The sequence below is a fragment of the Protomyctophum parallelum genome (genome assembly GCF_964188405.1).
Source record: "Protomyctophum parallelum genome assembly, chromosome: 17".
Taxonomy (NCBI): domain Eukaryota; kingdom Metazoa; phylum Chordata; class Actinopteri; order Myctophiformes; family Myctophidae; genus Protomyctophum; species Protomyctophum parallelum.
In genome coordinates, this window is record NC_139719.1 from 23,574,670 (window position 1) to 23,599,784 (window position 25,115).

The window sequence follows — 25,115 nt, forward strand, 5'->3', positions numbered from 1 at the left end:
CAGCTCCCAGTAGACCTGGCTGGCTCTAACCTTTATCTCTCCTCCAGCGTGCCACGCGTCGCACAGAAACAACACTACAAGCACAACAATGGCTCCGTGGACACTAGACGCGGCGGCTTAAGGGTGATTTGTACTCACTCGCCCACGGAAAGTATTCCATCATCATGTACAAACGTGCAGAGGGCGCGTTGCAAGCTTGTAGATCGGCTATTGTCGTCGGTTCTTGACATCAAGTATATGTCATGCGCTACGACGTGTGCACACACACACACACGCATGCGCGCACACACACACACGCGTGCGCACACACACACACACGCACGCACACACACACAGACACACACACACACACACACACACATACACACACACAAAGCAACGCTCTTTATCCAGCCAACAACCATAGCAAGGCCAAGGCAAGGTGGTTGTGAAACTAATGCCCCCCCACCCCCCCCCCCCCCTGCTCTCTCTCTCTCTCTGTGTCTCTCTCTCTCTCTCTCTGTGTGTCTCTTCAGATCTGTGCACTGCCTGCATGCCTCGAGATCCGCTAGGATCCAATAGGCCATGTTACTAAATTGGCCTGTATAACTTATTTATTGTGTTTTATGATGATTTAATTTATAGTTGTCATTGTAGCTGCAAATTTGCATGCAACATATAGACACGATTTGCGCAATTTAATGTGTGTCTATGTACTGTGATATATAGCCCTCTTTTCTTCAGTGATGCACAAGTTATCTCACAAATGCTCCGTCCCCATTCTGCATGAAAAGGAGGAGGATTTAGATTCCCATGACTTCCACCGCCCCCTCCCTTCTCTCTCTCTCTCTCTCTCTCTGTCTCTGTCTCTCTGTCTCTCTCTCTCTCTCTCTCTCTCTCTCTCCCTCTCTCTCTCTCTCTCTCTGTCTCTCCCTCTCTCTCTCTCTCTCTCTCTCTCTCTCTCTGTATCTCTCTCTCTCTCTCTCTCCCCATTTTCCCCCTGCCTTCTATTTTTGGCTACATCCCATTTGTACTGCACCCTCTCCTTTCCCTCTCCTTAACTACACCTCCACATGGCTTTCTCCTCTCTCTCTCTCTCTCTCCCTCACCCTATGTCTCTCTCTCTGCCCACCCTTCCATTTGAGGACAAAAGGAGATGAAATATTTATTCCATGCTGCTGTGGAGGCCTATATTTAGATAGGTAAGACCCTCTGTCTCTGTCTCTCTCTCTCTCTACCTATCTCTCTCTACCTGCCTGTCTCTCTACCTGCCTGTCTCTCTACCTGCCTGTCTGTCTCTCTACCTGTCTGTCTGTCTGTCTGTCTGTCTGTCTGTCTGTCTGTCTGTCTGTCTGTCTGTCTGTCTGTCTGTCTGTCTGTCTGTCTGTCTGTCTGTCTGTCTGTCTGTCTGTCTGTCTGTCTGTCTGTCTGTCTGTCTGTCTGTCTGTCTGTCTGTCTGTCTGTCTGTCTGTCTGTCTGTCTGTCTGTCTGTCTGTCTGTCTGTCTGTCTGTCTGTCTGTCTGTCTGTCTGTCTGTCTGTCTGTCTGTCTGTCTGTCTGTCTGTCTGTCTGTATGTCTGTCTGTCTGTCTGTCTCTGTCTCTCTCTGTCTCTCTCTGTCTCTCTCTCCCCCCTCCCTCCCTCCCCATGTTGAAATGCAGTTCCCACAGGAGCCACTGCAGCACTCTCACCCCCAACAGGACGTGAGGGCAAATACACCGTTCACCGACACACACACACGTCACACACGCACACGCACACACACACACACACACACGCACACGCGCACACACACGCAGGCACTGAACCGGATCAATGAAGTTGATCACGCACAATGGTTCTCTGACCAAACCTTGACCGCATCCCACACATCCTCAATGGACCTGCGGAGCCACACATGTCTCACCTTGACGTATTGATCAGCCTTTTCCACATATCATCAATGCACGCGCACGCATACATTAAATATGTCTAACCTTCTTATAGTGTTCGCCAGTAATGTTCTCTGATGCTAGGGAACCTTCACATGGTAATACACATGCTATAGTGCAGTGGTTCTCTATACCTTATACATTGTTTTTGAGTGGTGCAACCACTCCAAGGAACAGCAATGTCTGTGTTGTTATTAACCTATGTGTGTGACTTTGAGTAGCAGTAGGGGCAAAAGTGGCGCTGTTGTGCCAGACACAGAGAGAGAGAGAGAGAGTGATAGTGCTGCACTGTTGCCTGCTAATGAGAGACAGAAAGAGAGAGAGAGAGAGAGGGGGGGGGGGGAGAGGGGAGAGGGGAGTTGCACCACTCAGTTCACACTGGTGTGATTTTCATTATAAGGACCCACAGCTTTATATGCATTTGGAACCCCCATGGATGGACCCCCTGTTTCATAAGCATGTTCACCTGAATGTACAACCTAAAGTCCTCAGTGTTATTTTAGCTCACACCCCCGTAAAGGTATCTTTGGTTACCTCTAAACATTTAGCTGGGGACCCCCCTCCTCCCCGGACCCCCGGGAACCCCCTCCCTCATGGACCCCTGGGGACCCCCACATGGGAAGTGCCAGTGCTATAGATGGAGCACAAGCACCCTGCGGTCAAAGGTTCTCTGACACATGGTCACTCGGGCTTCAAAGAATATATACGCAGATCGGCCCGGAATGACATTCGCGACATTTGTGAAGATTTGATTGGCTGAGCACGGAATGTAAATGTGATGTAATATGATGATGTGTGATAATAAGAGCACCCCTCACTTCACACGGGTGTGATTTCTCACTTTACTGGAGTATTTCCAATTTTCAGCACCGTTACTTCTACTCCATGCAGTATCACACGCCGAGCGATTATTACAGCCGTGAGTTTTGTAGTAGTTGGAAAGGCATGCTCGATGGTGGTCGGTGTTCAGTTCAGCCTGTCTGACCTCTCATCTCATCGCTCTCCTTGCAGAAGCAGCGAGCTATTTGAAATGTTTCTCGGGGGAAGACCAAAAAGAGACAGCGCTGTAATGTATATAGTGGAGTTTCATGGTAGCCTGACGACACTCGGACTGAATTTCCATTTTGTTTCACTTCATTATTGACTCGCCAGAATGTTTTTTGATGGGTGTGACTACAGCGATTCAGGGCTGGAGTCAGCCTAGTTTCATGGTTCATCTTGTTCCAATCCTGCAGGCAGCAATGTAGAACATTTTGCTCTTCTCACAGTTTTCTGGTATGTTGCGCAAAGCACACTTTTCTCGTGTGTGTGCGTGTGCGTGCGTGCTGTGTGTGCGTGTGCGTGCGTGCTGCGTGTGCGTGCGCGTGCGTGCTGCGTGTGCGTGCGCGTGCATGTATTAAAACCCTGAAGAAAACGATAGTGTCCAAACATTGGTTTGGATTAAATTATGTTGCATCGCGGCTCCTTGTAGCGCAGCCTCCTCTCTGTTTTAACTTGTGTGTTGTATTATGAAGCCTTATGTGTGCATTATGAAACTTGCTGTAATTCATCCGCCATAGTCCAAAAAAAAGGATTCCAAACAAACTAGCGTCTCTCTCTCTGCCTCAGTGACCGCGGTAAAGGTAATAGCATTTTAACTGTGACTGTTGCACGCCGCAGCCACAAGGTTGTGACCTTAACAGAGCAAACGGGCTTTAGAGATTTACTTCGCTACACTTGTGCCTGGTACGTAGGTTATTTGTCAGTGATTGCTTGCACCACACATCTCATCAGACACACACACACACAGAGCGCGCGCGCATGCACCGCAGCCTCTGGTTCACACTGAGCTGAGCCGAGCACAACTCATAAAACAGCCCTTGAATAATTTATCCACACAGAATTAATTCTCCCTGGTGAACTTCAGTCCTCTGAAGTCCTGCATATTGGACTTGCATGCATGCACACATTAGGCAGAGGTGCAACTGTACGCCTCTGATAAAAACCTGAAACCTTTGACTGTTACGACAGTGCACGTGCGTTGCATGTGAACATGCACTGCATATGCGACTTATGCGAGTGTGTGTGTTTTTTTTGTATTCATGAATGTGTATATGTGTCCGTGCGCCCACATGAGTGTACTGTATGAGCGTGCGTGCGTGTGTGCGTGCGTGCGTGCATAGTTCTTGTTTTGCCTATATGATCCTAGATTGCTGAGGCATTTCACTGTCTCTCCGACCTATGGAGCACCGAAGTCTGACCACAATATCGCTAGAGTGCGCTAAGTCCACGGATTAGTGTACTTATTAGTGTTGTTATTTGTATCATAATCCCCGTAGGGGATTTTTAGATCGCCTCATATAAGAACTGCGTTTGAAAACTAAACAAATCATCCAGGCCGTTTCACTCATGTGGAAGTTACTGCTGCTGAGTTAGTTCGATTTTTGCTATAGAAACGGACTGTATCAAATATGACTGACTGACACCGACATGCAGAGACACCTCCCCGACAATATCGCAGAGACAGTTTGTTTACTTTTGGACCACCATAGGGGACAGCCCTATAGTTTGCACTATAGCACAAGGAGACCACAGCCCTGCGTGTACAGAGTGACCTCAGGTATACTGTATCCAGTGTGTTTGTGTGTATGCGACGGATGCTCGTCAGCACGCTAAAGGATCTCTCTTCTGTGGTCGTGTCACTGCGGCCGATGCCTTGTGTAATAAGCTGCTTGGGATTGCTTTCTCAGGAGAAAAAAAAAGACGGTGGTTTCTGTGGCGACGGCTCGCTTTTTAGCTGAACGCTTGACTTGAATGTTTAAACCGGTGACTAATGAAAAACCACTCAGACAGTTGACTGATAATGGAGAGACAGGGAGATGCCGGTGAGAAAGGAAGGAAGGATCTAATGGAAGGAGCCCCTTATCTCCATTTTCACCCCCTTTCTCTCTCATCTGGTATGACTCTTTGATCAGTACGGTACGGTTCCCTCTATCCCCCCATTTCTCTGTCTCTCTCTCTCTCTCTCACCTTATAGATATACTATAAGGTAAAGGGTAAATGGTGCATTTATACTGTATAGTGCCTTGGCGCTTTACATATACTGTGCATTACATTCACCCATTCACACACACATTCATACACCGATGGCGGCAGAAACCATGCAAGGCACCAACCTGCACATCAGGAGCAATCAGGGGTTCAGTGTCTTGCTCAAGGACACTTCGACACTATAACTCTGGGGGAGCCCGGGTTCGAACTGGCAACCTTGCAGTTGCCATCCGGCCACTCTACCCCTAATGGCTCATACTAGGGCTGTCAGTTCACCTCTATAATCCAATTCGAATTTCATTGCTTCATTATTTGTAATTTTCGAAAATATTCGAATATTTACATTGTTTATTTTAGCTCATATTTAGCCTATAATAATACACAGAATATAATACGATGCACGTTCTGTCCACTAGAGGGCCCCCCCTTCCAAACGGCAAAGCCAGTAGCTCATCATGATGACGACGGTCATAGCATCGTGATTGTGTAGTTGTGACGACGACGTGACCGTGGCCCTGACAGGCGCTATGTCTGTCTGTCCTGCACGTGTCCCCGTCCCCCTGTACGTTGGGACCAGTGGACTAGTCCGCTCTGACAAGGCGTAGTTATGCATATCATGTCAATACTCTCGTGACTCGTCTCGGACGGGCGGCCAGCGTCCCTGGTTGTGGCTTGCGAGCAGGCCACCAGGGGAGCTTTAGCTCACTCTAAGCGCCGCCGCTCCTCCGGACATTTCGGAACTTTTCGGGGGTACCGCCTGGGTTCTGCGCGACGGGCTTGACCATGCGGAGTAGCCCTCGTCGGCCCGCTCAGGACCCACGGAACCGCGGGCTTGTCAGTGGCAGTACCGCGAGGCCACGGGGCCTAGAACGCACGAAAATCGAGCCTCCGAAAATATTTTCGAGACATTTCAACGTTTTTGACCGCGTGCTCAGCCTTTGCAATCGGGGCCCTTGTCACCTTCGTGTAGCTGGCTAGTCTCCGCTCATTTATCACCGGGCCACTAAGCCGTCTCTATTACGGTCGCGAGGCCACGGGGTCCGGAACCCGGCCCACATTCGCTCGAGACGTGAACGTGCACGTTTTCACATGCAGTGGAAGCGGCCGGGGAGATTTCACAGCGGTAGATTCGTTACTCAATACATTTAGTGAGCGGATAAAATAACAAAACAAAATAAAAATATGAAATAGAATTAATAAATGATAAAAGCTCCATTCTAATGGCAATTTTAGCTTTAGAATATATATATATATTTTAATATTCAAATTTCTTTCATATTATGAAATTCGTTCTGACAGCCCTAGCTCATACATAGTCTGGATTTTCGGTGGTTAGGTGACCACCAAACTACAACATGACGTCACGAGCCGCGGTGAAGAGCAAACCACCGCTCCAGCCCTTCTCTCTGTTTTTACTCACCACCGCTAAACGTTATTTCAGCTCTATCTATCTATCTATCTATCTATAATAACTCTCTGGTCATCATTTCCTCCTTTACAGTTAATGTCAGCCTGGCTAATCTGGGCCACAACAACAGTAGGCTGTACACACAGAATGGGAGGGAGTGCAGAAAATCCTGCGAGTGGCGGAGGGGAGACGAAATCCTGGAACTTGGCTGAGAGAGAGAGAGGACTGTCGAAAAAGTGACGGGGCCCAGGTGCTTGGAAATGGGGATGAGAGGGGGAGCGCACAGAGGGGAGGTGGTGGGAAAAGAGAGAGCGAGAGAGAGAGAGAGAGAGAGAGAGAGAGAGAGGACTGTCGAAAAGTGACGGGGCCCAGGTGCTTGGAAATGGGGATGAGAGGGGGAGCGCACAGAGGGGAGGTGGTGGGAAAAGAGAGAGAGAGAGAGAGAGAGAGAGAATATTTAGGTGTTTGGAAAAAGGAATGAAGAAGAGGTGAGGGTGAACGCGAGGTTCAGAGAGGGATGTTTAGAATGCAAAATAAATGTCCCATCAGTCTATGCAAGTCCTCTCTCACTTCAGCGAGGTTGCCGACTAACACTTGTGTTCTCCGTGCATTCCTGTGCCTGGAAACGTATGACTTGCGCTCTACTACATTTCAAAGACAAATATTTTACTTTTGACTCCACAAGATCTTTAGGAAGGCTGTCAAGTAACCAAATGTGGTGTAACCCCGACATCGTGTCCACAAACTGAGCTACTGGTTTCAGAGTGAAATTCCTATCGAAAAACTGAAAAAGAAACATTGCTAGCTGGCAAGGGATTTTGGCCCAAATAAGAATGTATAGGCTAATGGCTAGCAGCCTTTTTTTTCATTCAGCTCAGTTACAGCTAACATTACTGCTCAAATTAAAAAAAATATATATATAAATGACCTTATGGTGAGAATTCTATATATGCTGGTGTTTTAAATGTGTTTTTATAGACGTTCTGTAGCATAGTGGTTCTACAATCAAGTCAGTGCATTCATTATGCTGATGCAGGGGGATATTTATTATGTTTATTTGGCCTATTCTACAGTTCACATTATGAATGTAAATGTATCAGGGGTTATAGCTAATGCAAAATATGACACATAGGCATAGGCATAGGTTTCAATTGTTTCAATTGAAACAAACCTCAAGTCTCCAGGGGCCTCCCCCCAAAAAAAAAAAAAGAAAAAAAAAATAGTAGTATAGTGTGTTGTTTGGTTGTAATTGTTCCCACTTCCCAGTGTGTGCACTCACTGCACTAGCAGCGCTGACAGTTGCGATTGCATCATTGTATAGCCTATGCTGCCTTCCAGTTATACCTTAAAGTAAAACATTGTTTAATCAAGCAAGCTGCTTTTGTGTATTTTCTACTTGGCTGTGTATGCTGTTCATGCTTTGAAGTCAGATAATACACACTGACCAAAAAAAAAGAAAGAAAAGAAAACGTTTTATTTTGTATTTATTTTTAAATACTTATTAATGATTAAGATTATGACGTCATGAACGGGGCCTCCCGATCCTTAAGGCCGCCCCTGCACATAGGTATAACGCTACAGTGTAATCATATAGTACTAACACATGATAACATACTATATCACCATTGTAAAAATTGACATACATTTCTGTTATTGCATGTGTAAAATGACTGTGTTGAAATTTAACTCTGCAGCCATTAAAACTCTTTGACTGCCAAACGGCAGCATCTAGAAAGGTCTCAGACCGTCACGCTGAAAAAGGTGCATATCGGAGAGATGAGAATCATGGCCCGGTCTCTGTCTTTAATTAACGACACCCTCTGAACGTAACGCACATATACGCGCGAGTACGAGCGTTCAAACTGAAACAAATGTTGCACGCGGTGCACAAATATGCCGCGCTGCACTTATACTCGCCATGTCGTCGAAGTAGGGGACACACTGTCGCGGTTTACACACAATGGCAAGATGTGGTGTGCGGGAGGGAGAGAATGGAAAGACATGGGGAAGAAATGGGAGAGAGAGAATGGAAAGACATGGGGAAGAAATGGGAGAGAGAGAAGGATTAAGGAGTGGGGGGGGGGAGCCATACTGCCTTTGTCTCGCCTGTCAAGGTCACCCATTCTGCTGAATCAAACGTTTCCGGCGGAGGATGGAGAGAGTGGGCTCGTCTCCTTCTCTCCTTCCCTCCCGCCCTTTCTCCTTTCCTCCCTCCACGTTCACCCTCTGTCTTTTACTACCCCCATCTCTTTCTATCTCTCTCTCCTCCCTTCTTTTACCAGTGTGCGCTGCGGATGCAGTTCCCATGGCAACGCGGTTTTGAGCCACGTTTGTCTGCTGCGTGGTTCCATGAATAACCCCCGCAGACAGAAAACATAACAATCTCACATCTCCTTCCTCCAGACTGCGTGGAGACAGAGAGAGAGAGAGAGACACATTGAAAGAATCAAAGATAGAGCGCAAGACAGACAAAGACAGACGGATGAAGAGACACCAATACAAAGCTATGAATAAATAACTGCGCGTGTTTTTCCGTGCTATACAGTAAATGTATCAGAACGCCTCTGAACACAAAAACATCCAAGGGCCGTAAGTAAAAGAAGAGAATAGTGTATCAGTTCTGTTCTAATTGCAGAGATGTTATGCAATATTCACTGAACACATGTTGGTATACAGAATTTTCCTGCATGCATGCAGCACATGCAGCACATGTAGACTGCGGTTGACACACGTACATGTGCCAACATTATTTTCACACTCTCTCACACACACACACACACACACACACACACACACACACACACACACACACACACACACACACTCACACACACACATGCAGCCTCAAGCTGGATTTACACTTGTGCTATAAAGCTCCGTGAGCTTGTAGATCTGCTATAGTGCCGTATGCTCGGTGTGCGACGCCTGCCCGTAATGAAGTTCGTCAAGCCCTTCACACCGACTGCAAGGCTGCAAGTGATTTCAATCAGCCACGCACACGCAATCAATAAATATTTACACAGTCTGTCGTCGTTCCACCATCTCAACATCACGCTCGCTCTCTCTCGCGCGCGTACGCGCACACGCACGCATGCACACACACACACACACACACACACACACACACACACACGTTATGTGGGGCAGTGGGGAGTTCTGCTCATCTCATTGGCACAGCACTACAGCCTGGAGGGATGCTGGGTGAACTGATGGACAGGGGGGGGGGGGGGGGGGGGCACGCTAATGTCTGAGAGCCTGTGTGTGTGTGTGTGTGTGTGTGTGTGTGTGTGTGTGTGTGTGTGTGTGTGTGTGTGTGTGTGAGACAGAGAGAGATTGAATAATGTGCAACATGGTGAATTATTTGAGAGTGTTCCATTGTAGTAAGCGGGTAGAACTGCTCGTGTGTGAGCAAACGACGGCGAACGTGAGAAGAACAACGTAGGGATCTGCTGCTATGACCTAGTTTTCCTCCCCCCCTCCTCCTCCTCCTCCTCCTCGCCCGCTCCGCCCCAATATCACTGCAGAGCTCACTGCCAAACAGCCCTCATGGGCGTTTAGCCCATTTTGGGTGAGAACCCCTTTTGGTGTTTTAGCTATTGAAAAATAGCAGATCTACAAGCTCATAGCGCCGCTATGAGTGCCGCGCTATGAGCTTGTAGGTCTATTATTTTTGAAAAATCATGAAAATGTAGTGCAAAAAATCTTTGCTTCTGGGAGGTCCCTGGAACAACCTATTTTCAGATGGGGGGTCGGCAGCCAATTACATAATAATCTTGGGGGTCCATGACATGAAATAGTTTGAGAACGACTGACATAGATACATGGGTTTTTCAGAAAACTGTCAGGATTTAGAGGACATTTGTAGAATCGTCCTCAGGTCTAAATGGGTGAGGGGCAGGTGGAGTTTACGGTTTACAATTTAGGCATTTAGCAGACGCTCTTAACCCAGGGCGATTTACAGTAAAGTAAGAACGAATACATGGTAATACATCAAAATACCTATGTGCTTTAATGGGTTAATGTGAAAATGTATACTTTCCTATTTTACCAAACAGTTACAGGGTACAGATGTAACCACACGGAGGGGCCGTTTGGTTACATGCTGGGTCCTTAGTTTACTAGTCCTCAGAATACACATTTTTTAAAGTTGTATTTTAAAAGTGTTACTGTGTTATCCCTCCCTGTACGGCCTCTGTGGACGGCCAAGGACAGGTTATAGGATGTTGAAATCCCTGCGTGGAGCTTTGTTCACCATGCATGCACTTATTCTGTGTATATCCTAGCGGTGGATCATTTTAGCTTTCGCTAAAAGCACCACGTTGAGCTCTATATATGTACACTTTAGACTGATGACGTCAGAGGCAACGCATTGTTTTTCTGTCTCCACAATAGACTGGAGATCCATTCACAGCCACAGTAACCTCTACATGCAGCCTATCGTAATCCCCGCTCTGCAGATACGTGCGCACGCACACACACACGCACACACGCACACACACACACACACACGCACACACGCACACACACACACACGCACGCACGCACGCACGCACACACACACACACACACACACACACACACACACACACACACACACACACACACACACACACACACACACACACACACACACACACACACACACACACACACACACACACTATTCTGTTCCGCCCGGCAACAGCACCATATCACGTTCTATTGTCCACCCATTTCCGATCATCCTTGACCTCCGACCCGTGCCCCCCATGTTCCCTCTGCCCTTGTCTCTCTCCTCTCAGCCTCTCCCTGTCTATATACTTATATTTTACCCATACGCTCTCTATACCCTCGTCGTCATGGCGTCACCTCCACCTCTCCGTCCTTCCACTTCCCATCGCTCAATTCTTCCCCTATTGCTTTCTTCCATTCATGTCATGTCACACGTGTGTGTGTGTGTGTGTGTGTGTGTGTGTGTGTGTGTGTGTGTGTGTGTGTGTGTGTGTGTGTGTGTGTGCGTGCGTGCGTGCCATCCCTCCCTCTCGGCCCTCTCCTCCTCATGTCCGGGTCAACAATATTGACCCGACTCTGCGTCACTCTTTCTCTCGTCGTCTCCCCTTTGGGATAAGAGGCAGCGTCCACTTGTGCCTGCCGCACTACTGGCAAAACAATGTGTCAATAAATGAGCATAGATGAACTCCCCCGTTGACATATTGACCGACTAGAGCTAAACTGCGGGAGGGGGATGGGTTTGACTTCACAAGTGAGCGGTCTCCATGTCGACAACCAGTGGACTAATTGAAGGAGCTCCCGTTGTGCGTATAACGATCATTGAAGCCCGGCTCCTCTGACTGATCGCGGGCCAATTTAGGCAAAAAAGCCATCGATGTCAACGGGGAAGAAGAATGCGAATGGAAGGATCAAAGGATCTCCTCGTGGATGTTTTAAGAGGGACACGGGGCTCCTGCTGGGTGGCCATTGTGGCGTCACCACAGTGTGAGAGACACTTCGCCATCTGTCTGGCTCATCAGTGCTTCTTCCATCCCGTGGGAATATATATAGATGCCCCTTTCCCCTTCAGAGGGCCTGTATACACTTCCGTCCCCAGTTTGTCTCCCATTGATCTCTTAAACAGGCGATCACAGAGGAGGGGCAGAAGGTATACTGTCTGAGCGGACATCTGCGCACAGCATGTCTATCTAAAAAAAAAAAAAACACCAGGGCGACAGCTTGAAGGAGTGGCCAGTATTGATAGGTACGTAGTGATCAGCCGTGGCGGGTCCCTCCTGTTGGCAGCGTGTTCAAGCTGCTGCCAGCCAGGCCACACGTGTTCCTTATGCCACTGGTTTCCCACACCTTTTCAACCTCAAGGACCCCCAAATTGGGCCTGCATGGGCCGTGGCTCAGTGGTCCAGGCAACAGTCTGGCAGTGTGCCGCGGGTTCGACTCCCGATCCCGACGGCCTTTACTGCATGTCATCCCCCCCCATCTCTCTCCCATGTCCTGTCAGCCCTACTGTCTGTCCCTCTATAAAAAAAATATTAAATAAAGGCGAAAGCCACAAAAAAACGTATAAAAAAAGGACCCCCATTTGAAAGGATATGCCAGGGACACCCCCATAAGAGAAGTTTTTACGGCTCTAGCAGTGATTCTCAACCCGTTTCATTTCAAGGACCCCCAGTTTGACATGCATTAGTCTACGGACCCCCATTTAATGTCATTTCTATCTCTGGGACCCCCAATGTATATTGTAAAATCAATGTTAATTTAACTCTGAGAGTGTACTCTGTTTGGTTCCATTTGTACACTCTCAGAGTTACAGACCCATAAGGGCCCATTTGGTTCCAAACTACCGGTATATAATTTAGCTGGGGACCCACTGGAACTCCCCCAAGAGCCCCTGGGGGTCCCCGGACCCCCACTTTGGGAACCCCCTGCCTTCTACGTTCACTTGCATCTGTTCCTCCCGTACGCCTAATGAAGCGCAAACGCCTCCGCGGGAACAAGTTACTGAGGCGCCGCCGTGTCTTCAGCTGTAATGTTTACTGTGTGTGTGCGATGCAGCTTCAAACACAGTCCCCCCCCCCCCCCCCCCCATGGGAGTTATGGAGATTAGTTCTGAGAATATTCCAAACGGCCATGTGTTATTATTATTGTTATTATTTTTACAGCAGGGTTTATTCGCATGCAGCCTAATAGGACGTCGCCTCACGTGCGCGGCAATGTGATGAGAGAGAGGCTTTATATGGTATCGTCAGGTGCTCCCATTCTTTATGTTTTATATGTGTTGTGTCGTGTGCGTGTGGTGTGTATGTGTATGTATGTGCGTGTGTGTGTGTGTGTGTGTGTGTGTGTGTGTGTGTGTGTGTACGTGCGCGTCTCTGTGTGTGTCTCACTTTCCCATAGCCTAGTTCAGAGCGGTTGTTTGATCTTATAGCCTCTGAGGCGGTCTTCACGGTCTGGCTCCCTCTCTCCACCGTGTTGATTGATTGTTCTTTATTTGTTTGTTGCTTTCTTGGTTTTTTTTTGTCTTTCTTGCTCTCGCCCTCTCCCCCCCCCCCCCCCCCCCCCCCCCCCCCCCACCCACCCCCCCCACACACACACACACACACGCAGATTACACATAGACACCACCTCATAATAAACATAGTAACTATTTTCCCCAAGAGGTAAATGACAAAATGAAAATACCAATACATTCTTTTTTTAAACATCCGCCCGCAGATTCGCTGCACTTGCTCAGCCTAATAAATTCTGGAGGCAAAGGCCGTCTGCTTTTCTAATTAGATGAATCATCGCGTGGTGATATTGCAGGAGGTTTTAGGAGTTCCTTGGAATTGATTGATCCGGTCTTAATGTTCGTCTCTCTGAATGTAGTCTCTCTGTCTATAGTCTACTCTACAGTATGAGTGCCTCTAACACTGAACGAGACGCATCTGGCAGCCCTAGTGCAGGAGCAAATAAATAGTAAGGTATGTAACATATCCCTTTTAGAACAGTGGTTTTCAACCCTTTTCATATCAAGGCCTATTATTTATTGGGTATTTGAGCCACGGACCACCATTTGAGATGAGATTTAGCCTCTCAGATCCAAAACGAATATTTTTGTTGTCGTTGGAAGATTTTGTCCACAATTCCATGCTGTATTGATGCCCTTTGGTACCATAGGAGCAATAACATAATTGAATTGTGTAGACTTCTTGTAAATTAAGTAGTGGAGATGTTTAACAATAATTTAACTCTTTAGAACGTGAAATGATACCAAATGGACCCGGGAGGGTCCATTTGGTATCATTTCACGCTCTCAAGAGTTAAAGATCTATAAGGCTCTCAAGAGTAAAGATCTATAAGGGTCCATTTGGTTAGCAACTGTCCATCATTTAGCTGGGGACCACCTGGAGCCCCCTCAAGGCCCACTGGGGGTCCCCGGACCACATGGTTGAAAACCACCGCTTTAGAATAAAGGGTACATTCTGTGGATAGCCAAAAAATAAGCACATATCATTAGCTACTGAAGAGGACTCCTATACAGTAGCTACTGAAGAGGACTCCTATACAGTAGCTACTGAAGAGGACTCCTAGCTACTGAAGAGGACTCCTATACAGTAGCTACTGAAGAGGACTCCTAGCTACTGAAGAGGACTCCTATACAGTAGCTACTGAAGAGGACTCCTATACAGTAGCTACTGAAGAGGACTCCTATACAGTAGCTACTGAAGAGGACTCCTAGCTACTGAAGAGGACTCCCTTTTGCCAGGTCCGCCCCGAGAAAGCCAGCTGGACCTTGCTTGTTCCCCCATGGCATTGGTCCTGCATGGCCTGCAGCTTGTGTTCAGTTCACTGTCAGTGCCCTTATAGGAACTAATAGGCTCTATGCACATACACCATTTTGGAAATAACTCTTCCTACTTCCGGGCCTCTACCGACTGCCTTCACAGGTGTTACCGATGATACTAATTAAACTAAGGCTATACTGTATGTTCCATTTAGTGTGCAGTGGTTCTCAAACGTTTTGGACCCCCGTAACTCTGAAGCGTGTACAAATGGAACCAAATGGACCCGTAAGGGTTCCCATTTGTACACCCTAAGAGTTACACACCCGTAGAGGGCCATTTGGAGTCCAATCCAGGACCCTTTCAGATCCTCTGGTGTAGCAGGGTTTCCAATTAGTGTCATCTGTAAATCCTGTGAATGAAATCGGAAGAGGCCCGGAAGTAGGACGAGTTATTTCCAAAATGGTGTATGTGCATGGTTTATTCTCCAATGGCGGGGTCAAAGAACCGGGACTAATTACACAATCCAAGATGTCTTCGACGTGTCGGCACTCGGCACATGCCAGCGACACTCCATTATGTCTCATTTATTCTTTTATTCTTTTATCCACGTGACCACATCACTCACAGGAAACAGCTGAAGTATAAATTATGCTCCATTATCGGTGTGCCACCTGCAGATGCCGTGTTGGCAAAAAAAGAACCCAGCTCACTTAGGCACAGTGATGTTCTGTGTGCACATCAGTAATGATGATGGAACTCTCTGCTCCATGCCCCTATATCACTGGTGTGGTGCGTCCCCATTGTGTGTGACAATCACCCATGCAGTATATAATCTCCTTCCTTAGTCCACCTATAGTTACAGATAGGTAATGTGTGTGCCACGTGCGTGCGTCTGTGTGTGTGTGTGTGTTGCTTTAGAGCACGTGAGACGTGTGAGCGAGCCATGTGAGATGCTGCTGCTGGGATAAATATAGATCCATGTGATTATGAAGATGTGAGTGGATAAGAGTCTGCTTACGGCAGAGAGCCATGGAGAGAACAGGGAAACGGGAACCCCTCCCCCTATATCTCCACTCTCCTTTCTTTCTGTCCCCATTTTGGACTGTACACTTCACTGTAAAATGATGCCTGAATGCTTGGACTGTACACTTCACTGTAAAATGATGCCTGAATGCTTGGACTGTACACTTCACTGTAAAATGATGCCTGAATGCTTGGACTGTACACTTCACTGTAAAATGATGCCTGAATGCTTGGACTGTACACTTCACTGTAAAATGATGCCTGAATGCTTGGACTGTACACTTCACTGTAAAATGATGCCTGAATGCTTGGACTGTACACTTCACTGTAAAATGATGCCTGAAATGCTTGGACTGTACACTTCACTGTAAAATGATGCCTGAATGCTTGGACTGTACACTTCACTGTAAAATGATGCCTGAATGCTTGGACTGTACACTTCACTGTAAAATGATGCCTGAATGCTTGGACTGTACACTTCACTGTAAAATGATGCCTGAATGCTTGGACTGTACACTTCACTGTAAAATGATGCCTGAATGCTTGGACTGTACACTTCACTGTAAAATGATGCCTGAATGCTTGGACTGTACACTTCACTGTAAAATGATGCCTGAATGCTTGGACTGTACACTTCACTGTAAGATGATGCCTGAATGCTTGGACTGTACACTTCACTGTAAAATGATGCCTGAATGCTTGGACTGTACACTTCACTGTAAAATGATGCCTGAATGCTTGGACTGTACACTTCACTGTAAGATGATGCCTGAATGCTTGGACTGTACGCTTCACTGTAAAATGATGCCTGAATGCTTGTACACTTCACTGTAAAACGATGCCTGAATGCTTGGACTGTACACTTCACTGTAAAACGATGCCTGAATGCTTGGACTGTACACTTCACTGTAAAATGATGCCTGAATGCTTGGACTGTACACTTCACTGTAAAACGATGCCTGAATGCTTGGACTGTACACTTCACTGTAAAATGATGCCTGAATGCTTGGACTGTACACTTCACTGTAAAACGATGCCTGAATGCTTGGACTGTACACTTCACTGTAAAATGATGCCTGAATGCTTGACTGTACACTTCACTGTAAGATGATGCCTGAATGCTTGGACTGTACACTTCACTGTAAAATGATGCCTGAATGCTTGACTGTACACTTCACTGTAAAACGATGCTATAGAAACAATTTAAATGTCAGATTTTGTCACAGTTTGGGATAGCGTTGCTGTCGGGAGGAAACCACATTCCTGTAACTCAATTGGTGAGGTTTTTGATCATTATAATTTTTTGCATAAATCAGTGCTATTGAACACAGTTTTACGTCTGTGTGTTCCACAATGGAAAGTATTATAAAAAGCGCTTCGGACAAAACCTCTCGACTCCATTGGACCCTCAAACTGTCTGCTAAAGCAGCTAACTCCACCACCTCTTCCCCTCTCATGAAAGTATAATTGACAATATCTAAAGTCACGACACCAACTTTGATGAGGCAGTATTGCTTTGTTATAAGACATGTTTTAAGACATTTTTTGGAGTTTCTTCCCGACAGCTGAGATATGCAAAGGCTGCCCTTTTGTTTGTTCATTTGGTTTCCCTCTGGCTCCAGCAACTCACCCAAGTCTACACTGGCAGATGAGCCGTGTTTTTTCTCTCACTGTTTTGTCAAAATCCTGAATCTCTCTCTCTCTCTCTCTCTCTCTCTCTCTCTCTCTTATTAGCAGGCAACAGTGCAGCACTATCTCCCTCTCTGTTTCTGGCACAACAGCGCCCCTACTGGTACTAATAGTCATACTGGTGCTCATTAACGTCACATAGGCGGGTGAACAACACATAGGTGAACACGGACATTGCTGTTCCTTGGAGTGGTTGCACCACTCAAAAACCTACAAAATGCACACCTGTATCAGCGGGGTGCCGGTAAACGGAGCTCTATCAACGTCTTATTTCATTTTACTGTACTTTATTATTATTAGTATTATCTGAGGAACCAGAACAAATTAATGTTGCTATTATGTACCAGTACACAAACCACGTAACCAAGTAGGCTTTATTGAGAAGAAACCAGTGCCTCAGTTGTCCACGTTGCCTTCATCAGGCAACAACATGACCGACAGGTTTCAGATATACAAAATATAAATACCAAATATAGGGAATGTTCACATATAGACTACACACATGGCTATCTACACACATGCAGACAGTATGCATCACCCTGCAGCCCCCTTCTGCTGCATTGCCCAGGCGCACGCTCACACGCACACACACACACACACACACACACACACACACACACACACACAGGTCACTAACGCACACAAGAATGCACACTCGTTGCTCTTTTTCCCTCCTTCTCTGCCTTTTCCTTTCATTATCTCAGTGTGGTGTGACACACACACACACACACAGTGAGATATCGATCGAAGCAGGCCACAGGTTTTAATAGAGCCGGCTTCAGGCTGTGTGTGTGTGTGTGTGTGTGTGTGTGTGTTTATGGAGGAGATCAGTAGGGAGATTCTGACACATCAACAGTATGGGCTCATCTACAGCTCCTATCACCTCGACAACTCTCTCTCTCTCCGTGCGTGCGTGCGTGTGATTGCGCGTGCACGCACTCCCACACATTTGATCTTTGTCATGCTGTTGGCGCCCAGCCTAGTGTGCACTATAGTTGATCACCTGCTGTCACTTCTTTTCAGTAGGAGGCGTTCCCTCAGGTCCTAGCTCTCCTCTTCAGTCTTCCTCACGCCTCTCATGCCTCACAGCAATGCTGTTTGCAATCCTCTGCTGCAGTCACGTAATTGTTGTTCTCTGCACATTAGGGCATAGCGTTCACATGTACTATGTCTATAGGTGCCTCTACATTTTAGAGGGTGAGTAGATCTTGTTGAGCTGGTCATTGTGAAAGTCAAAAAAGTGTGGGCACCCCTGCTCTAAAACAATCTTTTTACAATAAGCCGTATGAGAAGTGACCAAGATGCTCTAAGCCGTCGATCACAATGCGTTCTCAGGCCGAACAGAACGCTTATGTAAGTTCAAAATATTTTGACTTGGACCGCTTTTTATCGGGTGCCCAAGCACACTGCACTACCACCAGTGTTCCCAGCGTCTTCCTCGTCTGCCTAAACAACAGCATATTATACCTATTGTTACCTAGTATAATTACATCGTATTCACTATATTCATCTGGGAGTTGTATTATCTCAAAGGTATAGGCTATAATATAGCCGCTATATTAATAAGAGTTCTGCAGTACGGGAGCTCAAGCTGCAGCCGTGGCCTGCAGCTTGACCTGCAGTCAGAGGAGGACTCTAGCTCTTGGGGCGGCTGTGGCTCAGGAGGTAGAGCAGGTCGTCCAATGATCCATGGGTCGGCGGTTCGAATCCCGGCTCCTCCTGTCCACATGTCGAAGTGTCCTTGAGCAAGACACTGAACCCCCGCGTTGCCTCCAGTGGTTAATTGCCACCATTGGTGTGTGAATGTGGGAAGTGAGGACGCCGGCGTCGACTGTTCGTCGCTTCACCTCCCAATGTATGAATGAATGGACCATTGTAAGCGCTTTGAGTATAGGCGTAGTGCATAGAAAAGCGCTATGAAAATGCAATCCATTATAGACCAGGTTCTTTCTTCATAAAAGGCAGCTAGTGTACAACATTAGTCAGCTCTGAGAATACCAGTTGGTTAGTTGTTAGTAATTTGTCAGAGGTGTGGCGGGTAACCTTTTCACTTTTCAGGCACATGATGCCTGAATGTAATAATTCGGCAGCAGTAACATTAGCGTTTTCTCGCAGTCAACAATAATTTAACATGAATATTAAAGGTAAGATCAATTCTGACTACTTAATCTTAATCTGATTAATGCACATCAGACAATAATCGTTAGTTGTTTTGGATCAACTCCGTTGATCACTTCAATTGTGCTGCCGGTCATCATTGTTAGATGAAATCATATCAAAATATGACATGTCGTGTTTACTTTTGTCCTATAGCATTTGTTCCTAGAAAACAGGTGTTGAACATTTCATTCGAGCACATCATTTTGGTACCAAACTCTAGGCACTGTTCCAGCTCCCAGGCCTTGCAGCTTCCCCTTGTCACTCTCCTGTAAAGCAGCACTGTCATCTCCTCTAGGTGTGACAAGGAGGGGGCATTTTAACCTCCCCAAAGTCCTGTCTGTGCATTTAGCAAGTCTCAGCTAGCCTTGCCTCCCCTCCCCTCTCTCTCCCCTAGCTGCTCCACCTGCAGCAAACATAAATATTCCATCAGACAGGAAGGCTGGGTGGAGAGCCAGCTTTTCCTCTGTGAGGAGGCTGAGTCACAGCTGGGACCGGGCTGGCCTCGCATAGCACCCAAAGGCATCCGTGAGCGTTGGGCCTGAAAATAGAAAAGAAAATGTCAAGCACTCTGTCTGTACTGTTACTGTACCTCTTCACCCCCAGTTTTCATTAGTCATAGCCTAAACACTGAACACAAATGAACACGTCTACCTTCTACCATCTCTAGGAAAAGAACAAGAACAAAAATACTACACTTTCTTGTTGGGAACCGGCAAAGGCTCAATAAGTCAGTAATGTGTGGAATTAAAAATACATTCTGTTTTCCTTCTGGTGTTTCTCCTCTCCTGTCTCTGTTCTACTGTAGCATTCTAATTACAATGTAGGCATTTAGCACAGTAAGCAACGTAAACACAAGGTAATAAATACATCAATACATATAATTAGTAATCTATATAGGATGGATCATACAGTAGGTAAACCTAAATAACCTATCATCAGTCTAATCAGTATAACATCAGAAAATCAATGATTTGTACATTGAAACGATACACGCTACAAATGAACCTGCGATCTGTCTACACAACATGCTATGTAAATTACATTTTAGCCTTTGCACAAGCCTGCAAGGTCGTCGTCGAGGCTATCAACCAGTCCCCCACAAGCCTTCCATCCTCCCCCCTCTTTCTAGCTTGCCAGCCTATTTCTCCTCCTCTAACCCCCCCCCCCCACCCCTCCCCTGTGCAGGGAGTTTGGGTCAGATGTGAGCCTGTACTCGCATGGCATGAAGGACGGAGGCAGACGCCACAGAGAGGAGGAGGAGGAGGAGGAGGGGGAGGAGGAGGGAGGAGGAGGAGGAAGAGGAGGAGGAGGAGGGGGAGGAGGAGGGGGAGGAAGAGGAGGAGGAAGAGGAGGAGGAGGAAGAGGAGGGAGGAGGAGGAGGAGGAGGGGGAGGAAGAGGAGGAGGAAGAGGAGGAGGAGGAGGAAGAGGAGGGAGGAGGAGGAGGAGGAAGAGGAGGAGGAGGAGGAGGAAGAGGAGGAGGAAGAGGAGGAGGGGAGGAGGAGGAGGAAGAGGAGGAGGAAGAGGAGGAGGGGGAGGAGGAGGTGGAGGAGGAGGGGAGGAGGAGGAGGAGGAGGAGGAGGAGGAGGGGGAGGAAGAGGAGGGGGAGGAGGAGGGGGAGGAGGAGGTGGAGGAGGAGGGGGGGAGGAGGAGGGAGGAGGAGGAGGAAGAGGAGGAGGAGGAGGGGGAGGAAGAGGAGGGGGAGGAGGAGGAGGAAGAGGGGGTTATGGAGAGCAATATCAAATGTAATCCCCAGTGTAGGAAAGGAGGCCATGTCTGCCCTCAGGCCTGTCTCTGGCTCAGACCCACCCATGATGGGAAAAGGCCGGCCAGCCACTGACCTTAAGATTCAGTTGACCGTGTGTTTTTTTTATTTCTGTTGGCTGTAGGGCAGATAAAATGCCCTGTTAAGTTTTATTGGGATGTCAAAGGTGTTATTTTGTATCTTCACCAAGCAGCCCTAGCTCGCTGTGCTGACACATCATAATGAAGGGGCCCAATTGGCTCTTGGTGTGTCCAGCGGATGCCTCGTGGCTATTTACTGTAGTACTGTGTGTGTGTGTGTGTGTGTGTGTGTGTGTGTGTGTGTGTGTGTGTGTGTGTGTGTGTGTGTGTGTGTGTGTGTGTGCACCTAACCCCTGCATGCCCTTCAAGGAGATCATAGCATGGAATGCCATGAAAGATGATCACGAGAAAGGGCATTAATTTACACGCATACACACACACACACACACACACACACCAGACTCTCACGGAGACACAATCGCACACACAGTCCCATTGGCTGGCAGCGGCGGCCATGACAGATGGAGGAGTTCAGTTCAGGGGGGGGGGGGGGGGGGTTTCCATGGCAACCTGAGGCTGTGTTACCATGCACTGTTCCATCCTGTACAGTGGTTCTACCGTGCACTGTTCCATCCTGTACAGTGGTTCTACCGTGCACTGTTCCATCCTGTACAGTGGTTCTGGTTCTACCGTGCACTGTTCCATCCTGTACAGTGGTTCTACCATGCACTGTTCCATCCTGTACAGTGGTTCTACCATGCACTGTTCCATCCTGTACAGTGGTTCTACCATGCACTGTTCCATCCTGTACAGTGGTTCTACCATGCACTGTTCCATCCTGTACAGTGGTTCTACCATGCACTGTTCCATCCTGTACAGTGGTTCTACCATGCACTGTTCCATCCTGTACAGTGGTTCTACCATGCACTGTTCCATCCTGTACAGTGGTTCTACCGTGCACTGTTCCATCCTGTACAGTGGTTCTGGTTCTACCATGCACTGTTCCATCCTGTACAGTGGTTCTGGTTCTACCATGCACTGTTCCATCCTGTACAGTGGTTCTACCGTGCACTGTTCCATCCTGTACAGTGGTTCTACCATGCACTGTTCCATCCTGTACAGTGGTTCTACCATGCACTGTTCCATCCTGTACAGTGGTTCTACCATGCACTGTTCCATCCTGTACAGTGGTTCTACCATGCACTGTTCCATCCTGTACAGTGGTTCTACCATGCACTGTTCCATCCTGTACAGTGGTTCTACCATGCACTGTTCCATCCTGTACAGTGGTTCTACCATGCACTGTTCCATCCTGTACAGTGGTTCTACCATGCACTGTTCCATCCTGTACAGTGGTTCTACCATGCACTGTTCCATCCTGTACAGTGGTTCTACCGTGCACTGTTCCATCCTGTACAGTGGTTCTACCATGCACTGTTCCATCCTGTACAGTGGTTCTGGTTCTACCGTGCACTGTTCCATCCTGTACAGTGGTTCTACCATGCACTGTTCCATCCTGTACAGTGGTTCTACCATGCACTGTTCCATCCTGTACAGTGGTTCTACCATGCACTGTTCCATCCTGTACAGTGGTTCTACCATGCACTGTTCCATCCTGTACAGTGGTTCTACCATGCACTGTTCCATCCTGTACAGTGGTTCTACCATGCACGGGTGGATGGATGGATGGATGGATGGATGGGCGGGCGGGTGGAATATTTTGTGAAAATGTTTTGAAATAATAATAATTAAAAACAACGTGTAGGAAAACAAATGCTGAAAAATAAAGGGACCCATAAAAAATGTGTCCACGACCCACAAATGTGTTTGGGAACCAGTGCTGTGGAGGAGTGTGGCGTCGTGGGCGGTGGGGCGTTGTTGTTGTTGTTGTGGTTGTTGTCGTGGTTGTGGTTGTTGTTGTTGTAATGGAGACGAGAAGAACGCTGACTCATCATCCCATTCTTAGCCTCTGACCGAGTGAGAACAACATGCGCCGCGGGGTCTAATTAACATTCTGATGGACTTGTTTACCAACAACACACAGGCAGGCTCTTCAGCAGCCCGGCCATGGAACTGTGTCACCGATGATGAGCTGATTTGATTTGAGAAAATGTCAAGCAATGCTTTGAAATGAAAGGTCATTTATATTTAGTTGGATTGGACACCAGTGCCAGTGCCACTAAAAGGTTTGCAAGCTCTCAATCTCAGATTGTCGTGTGCGTGAGCAATTAAGTATTTAAATCAGGCATTATTAGACTCCTTTCCCCGCTGGTCTTTGTTTTTGCACAACCGTTCAGTCATTCTCCGCACCACACTGAAGAGAATCGTCACTTTCAATTCAGTGCATTCCAATGTCTCTCTCTCTCTCTCTCTCTATCTCTCTCAGCCACACAATTTGTGCTTTTTCGTCCCTTTTCACTCTGCGCTCCCCCTCATCGATCCTGCTTAAGAGCAGACGAGGCAAAGCGCTCGTTGGCGCGGTGCGCGACTAACTAGATGTGACAGGCGCTAAAAGGCGGCGGTGCTGCCTCGCTACAGCCGCAGCACGCACAGCCATATGGATCATATGCCTCCGTCAGCAGCCGTTATCCGGCCTAATGGCCCCAATGTATGGCCTTTCAATGGAAATACACACACGTCGCACACAGATGGGTGGACGCATATACAGTAAGGCCTAGATATTCATAGAAATGCACACATGCAGCACACATGCTGTGCACACAGAGACACGTATACACTTTGACACAGATAAGCCCACTTGGATAGTACTGTACAGTGTACTGTACACATACACAACCTCTGACTTAAACCCTAGATACCCTAGATACTTTGTTGAACATCATATATCATATCATATGTCACAAGGGGTCTATTATTTATACAATTTTTTCCCCTCTATACCAAATCTCGTCGCTGAAAATAGTCTTATCTAGATTAAGCTCAGCTTGTAGATGTGCTGTCTTCGTGAAATGTTTGCCCAGAAATGGGACGCTGTACACAGGGATCACGTGGTTGGAACGTGAGATAGATAGATGTGCCTGTGACGGCGAATCTCCTTGGGACGTTTGAACATGCACAAAACAAGATCCAGAGGAAAGTACGCACGACACGTCTCTAAAAAACGTTCAGGTGCTGAACAAAAAGATACGTACAGGTGAAGGAGAAGTATAGTCCGCACACTGTTTTCGTAGCTCCTCACAAGAAATGTATTTATTTAGACGTTTCGACCCCCTTATGGGTCTCCGTCCGGTATGATCATACCCGACGAAGACCCCATAAGGGGGTCGAAACGTCGTCATCCTTCTAAATAAATACATTTCCCGTGGGGAGCTACGAAACAACATGCACAGACACACATGCTGTAGGGCGGTCCCCAATAGCTGTGCATATATTCATAACATGCTCCAAGCTGCTGCGTTGTTCCTCGCCGAGGAGGTCTAACACTGCAGTGATGCCTAATTTATGCTCCGGTCGCACCTCGTTGCCACGTGCCCTGGAAAACAGCATAGATTAGGCATCACTGCAGTGTTTACCTTTTTTCCCAGGGCACGCGGCACCGTCTCCAATCCGGCTTAACGCTTGCAGTGTTGTAACTTGACCCATTTAAGACCTGAGGACGATTCTAGAAAATGTCTTCTAAATCCTGACGGTTTTCTTTTTTTGTCAAATATGTTTTTATTGAACAGATTATAAATTGTTACAAACATTTTGATATGAAATACATTATTTATTTATTTTAATAGAAAACAAAAATCCTGACAGTTTTCTGAAAAACCTATGTTTCTATGTCACTCGTTCTCAAACATTTCCATGTCAAGGACAGAAGCAAAGATTTGAGTAAAAAATGTTCACTCTGAAA

At 47.1% G+C, this 25,115-nt stretch overlaps 1 protein-coding gene across 2 annotated transcripts in view; it reads left to right on the forward strand.

Moving 5' to 3' along the window:
• Window positions 1-25,115, forward strand: part of myo1d (myosin 1D) — a 137,960-nt gene that overhangs the window by 106,294 nt on the left and 6,551 nt on the right. The window lies entirely within an intron of this gene.